The sequence below is a fragment of the Pinus tabuliformis genome, chromosome 1_2 (genome assembly GCF_031772625.1).
Source record: "Pinus tabuliformis cultivar Carrire ecotype Pingquan chromosome 1_2, CPIR1, whole genome shotgun sequence".
NCBI lineage: Eukaryota > Viridiplantae > Streptophyta > Pinopsida > Pinales > Pinaceae > Pinus > Pinus tabuliformis.
Genome location: NC_142298.1, coordinates 428371638 through 428376990, shown reverse-complemented (window position 1 = coordinate 428376990; position 5353 = coordinate 428371638).

The following is a 5353-nucleotide window of genomic DNA, read 5'->3' as shown; positions in this document are numbered from 1 at the left end:
CACCCAAATCTTGATGTAGAAATTTCTCTATAGATCAGCTAGCTTTGATACCATGTAGAAATTATGCAAATTCTCTACAACTCTACCTCTAAGACCATGTAGAAAATCTGGCTATAGATTAACCCAATAATGCAATATACCAAAGCAAAATACTATAACCTACTTCTACTATCAATTTGTGGAAGCTTAAAGATCGAGTTGAACAATATAACCAGAAGAAGAAAAATCAATGCACAATACACAGAAGAATACTTCAGGGAAAGCCTCAACTAAAAACCCCACTATCTGTATTATCATACAAGGTGGAAATACATCAGAATTATACAAAGCCTTAGCTCTCACAGCTAGCCAACTCTCAGTAAAATCCTCCTATATGTTCACAGGAAATCAAAGCTTCTCACAAGCCTTCCTCTCTGACCTCCAAGCTCCTATTTCCTTGCGCAGTTCCTCTGGGATGATCTTGTCCAACCAAGTGGAAAACTGATCTCTCACACTGATCTCACACCATGTATGAATAGTGCAATCCTCAAGGAACCTTACCTTGACTTCATGCATGAGTTTCCTTTATAGGAAAACACATGAAACTGATAGTACATTGTCCTTGACATTTAGTTCAACTGGGTCTTTCTCAGAATAAACATGCATGAGTTACTGATGGGGAATCTTTAGTTATCTGGAGTACACTGGTTGAGTGCATGCATGCATCAACTGACTGATAACTCACAATTAGTTCCTCAAACAGTTTGGAACTAATTTAATTGGACTTAACTCGGTAAACTAAGTTAACTAATTACAACTCAAATATAACTTAATCTTATCTCCTTAATTTAAGGGATAACTCTTGCAAGACTTCAGAAAGATTTCTAACTTGAATTTCTCCAACTAATTAATCCATAATGAATTAATTAATTATTTCCAAGTAGCTGGTGAGACTAAATTTGATTTTAATTCAAGGACAAATTAAAATTGGAATATTTTGGATTCTATTTTTATCATTTCTTGTTGCTATTTTCAACACTCCCTCTCAACAAGAAAAGAATTCAACTCGATCCCGATCATGAACCTTTGGAATGTTATGCATGCAAGACTTCTCTCTAGTGTTATTGCTCTAGCAACTTCAGAAACAAAAAACATCCAACCTGAATCAGTATGATGCATATGTCATCAAAGTCTCTGACTGTTATTGCCTCTGTCAACTGAAAACTTTGCGCTTCTGCTGGCTCAGCCTTTCTGCACTGTTGTCAATCCTTCTCTGCGCTCTTTAGTATCTGACTGCTCTAGCCTCTGTCACTTTGATCTCTGACTGCATCAATCCCACTGATTCCTCCCGCTTCTATGTACTTTGGGCTCCCGTAGCAAGGTACGATCCATGAGATAAAACCTGTCAACGGACCCTACCCAATTTCAGCCTACTTGGGACTATCACTTCACATCGCCCCACCTCACACCTGGAGGTATGGCTGCATGTGATCCCTCTGCCCACTTGGATCGAAATTCCCCCCTAATGAAGGTATCTGCATGAGTGGATCTCTTCACTCGGTCTCCTATCTGCTTCTTCAATTGTGGCTCCTCCATAATTATCTAAGACTTCTTCTGGGGCTGCATGTTGAGAGGTAATTTACTCTCCTTCTCCACCACCAAGTCTCTAACATTTGCCTTGCTCCTCAAGGTTTTGCATGCATCTTGAACCTCAAGAGCATACAGGTTCTTAACTCGTGAACCAATATGTTTCACCTGTCTCGTGGTGATGTGTCTAAGGAAAACCTTTCCCTTACTAAAGACAACATTGTAGCCTTTGTCCTCCAACATTGTGACTGATACCAAGTTCTTCTTCAGTCCAGGCACATACTTCACATCTGTCAAGGGGATAGGAGCTCCATGCTCCCTTTGAAAATCAACCGTGCCCACTCCTGAAAGACTATACCTTTCGTCGTCACCCATCTCTATGCGCATCTTGAGGTATTTATCCTCCAAGGCACTGAATAAACTTTTATCGTCGGTCATGTGGAATGAGGCTCCACTGTCAAGATACCAGACATAACCCATCATCGATGACATCATGCATGCGATGGGGGTAAAGTCCATTTCGAACTAAGAGGCTAATGCCTCACCTTTCGATCCTTCCGAGGATCCCTTCTTGGACTTCTTCGATGGGAAATTATTCGCATAATGTCCCATCTCGTGACAATTAAAGCATCTCACTTTAGACTTGTCACCCTTCTTCCCTCCATGAGAAGAATTCGATTTGGAATGGGAATTCTTCCCCTTCCCTTTCCTTGCCTTACTTGCTAAGGCCATATTTTCTTCATCATCATCCTTGGATGAAGAACCATCTCGAGTGCTCCTCCTAATCTCCTCCTGCATCAGATCCGATCACAGTCATTCCCAATCCAGCAGTTTCTCCCTTCCATTCACAGAGTCTTGGTAGCTATTCTAGCTCTTTGGAAGGCCAAGGAGACCGAGGCTCACCATATCATTATCGACATTAGTTATTCCCACACTGCCAAGCTCATCTCTGTAGGTGGTGAGCTTGTTTAGATATGTGGAAATAGTATCATCCTTCTCCATCTTGATTCTTCGAAGCTTATCCTTGAGCGCCAATTTCCTCTGGTCACTATTGTTTTGGTAGAGGTCCTTCAATGTCTTCCACATTGAAAATGGAGTATCCTTCCCATGGAGACTGGAGACAATATGGTCTCGAACTCCCTCAAGGATGATCTGTCTTGCCTTCGCCACATACTTCTTCCACTCAGCCAACTGTTGTGCATTAATTGAAGTTGGCTTTGGGATATCTTGATCAATGAAATCCTTCAAGCCATTGTCTTCTAATACAACCTCCATTCTATCTCTCCATGCTATGTAATTCGAGCTACCTTCCAAGGAATACTCGAGTCTCAAGCCATAGAACGCCATTGGCCAACCTTGAAGTATGATAAGAATTCTATTTGCACCTACAACCCTGAACTTCAAACTTCAATTCTCTTCTCCGTATACTGTTTACCACTCCGATAAACTAAGCTCCGATAAACTTAGCTCTGATACCATGTAAAAATTTCTCTATAGATCAGCTAGCTCTGATACCATGTAGAAATTCTGCAAATTTTCTACAAATCTATCTCTAAGACCATGTATAAAATCTGACTGTAGATTAACCCGATAATGCAATATACCAAAGCAAAATACTATAACCTACTTCTACTATCAATTTGCGGAAGCTTAAAGATCGAGCTGAATAATATAACCAGAAGAAGAAGAATCAATGCACAATACACAAAAGAATACTTTGGGGAAAGCCTCAACTAAAAACCCCACTGTATGTATTATCATACAAAGTGGAAATACATCAGAATTATACAAAGCCTTAGCTCTCATAGCTAGCCAGCTCTCAGTACAATCCTCCTGGATGCTCACAGGAAATCAAAGCTTCTCACAAGCCTTTCTCCCTGCCCTCCAAGCTCCTATTTCCTTGCGCAGTTCCTCTGGGATGATCTTCTCCAACCAAGTGGAAAACTGATCTCCGTACTGATCTCACACCCTGTATGAACTGCACAATCCTCGAGGAACCTTACCTTGACTGCATGCATGAGTTTCATTTATAGGAAAACACATGCAACTGATAGTACATTGTCCTTGACATTTAGTTCAACTGGGTCTTTCTCATAATAGACATGCATGAGTTACTGATGAGGGAATCTTTAGTTATCTGGAGTACACTGGTTGAGTGCATGCATGAATCAACTGATTGATAACTCACAATTAGTTCCTCAAATAGTTTGGAACTAATTTAACTGGACTTAACTCAGTAAACCGAGTTAACTAATTACAACTCAAATATAACTCAATCTTATCTCCTTAATTAAGGGATAATCTCCTTAATTTAAGGGATAACTCTTGCATGACTTCAGAAAGACTTCTACCTTGAATTTCTCCAACTAATTAATCCATAATGAATTAATTAATTATTTCCAAGTAGCTGGTGAGACTAAATTCGATTTAATTCACAATTTTAATTAAAGGACAAATTAAATTTGGAATATTCTGGATTCTATTTTTATCATTTCTTGTTGCTATTTTCAACACTTGAACTTGATCTCTTATATGAGAAATCGTTATGAAGTATGAGGTTATTCCTTCTTCCTTTTAAATCTTCAATTTGTAGAGTTCTTGCCTTAGAGAGATAACTTCCTTTGCAGTACTCACGGAAAACAACTCTACCAATTTGTTATATATATCTTTTGAAGTGCTTAATTTTGATACATATGGGATGAGGGAGTCCTTGATGGATTCTATGAGAATCCTCTGAGCCCTCACTTCCCCTTTCATGTACCTAACAAGTGCTTGAGCATCTTCTTTAGGAGGTTGGGTGATTGATCCCTTGATGTGTTCCATGACTTCATTCTCAATAAGGTTTAGATCTGTTCTTTTCTTCCATGCAAGAAAATTTGAAGCCCCAACCAATTTGTTGCTCTCCTTGCAAAAAGACATTTTGATAGATTAAGATGAAGTCATAGATATACTTACTTGAGTAGATGTTGCTTTCTCCACTTGCTTCCTCCTTTAATTTGACAGTGATATAGATAGTAGAAGACTACTTCTTGATAGATTTCTTCTTCAAGAGTAATCCTTGATCCCTTTGGGAGAGAGATCACTTTGATGTAGTTCTTCAAATTTTAAAGTTTAAATTTAATGAGAGAGAGCTTGCCTCATAAACCCTTTTGAAGATGATGGCAATGTTCTTTGATATAGCCTTCTTCAGTCTTTGCAAAAGTTTCTACTCCTTAGATGATGGTCCCAAGACTTTTGCTGAAGTAAATTTCTTCAATCTAGGGTTTTGGTATGATGTAGATATTGAACTTTTGCTTTGGTATTCTTCGACTTGCTTTTGATCCCTTTCTTGAAACTTGATCCTTGTGTGTCTCTTTGATTAGATGCCCCTTCTTGACTTTTTCACCTTAGCTTTGATACCATGTTGAGAAATCTAAGGCATTAATAGATCAATGATTTCTCTACTTTGATAGTTGCTTGTGAGTGCCTTTTTACTTCTTGATTATGATCTTCTCTTTCTTCTGTTATTATTGTGTTATTTTCATCAAGACAATTACCAATTCATGAAAAATAAAGAGACAAGAGATGCGGTATATAGGTTGTTGCCAGGGCCAAAACCTGTCACTCTTTGAGAGGAAAACCCAAACAAATTCTTCTTATAGAACCTTCAAATGTCGAATAACAAGACCATGACAAAGACCCTTGACACTAGATCCCTTCCAAGACCAAGTCACAAGCCTCCTCTTCACCCTTAGACCAATGTTGCTCTTGTTCTTCCTCTTCTCATCTTCCTTTAGAATTTTGACTT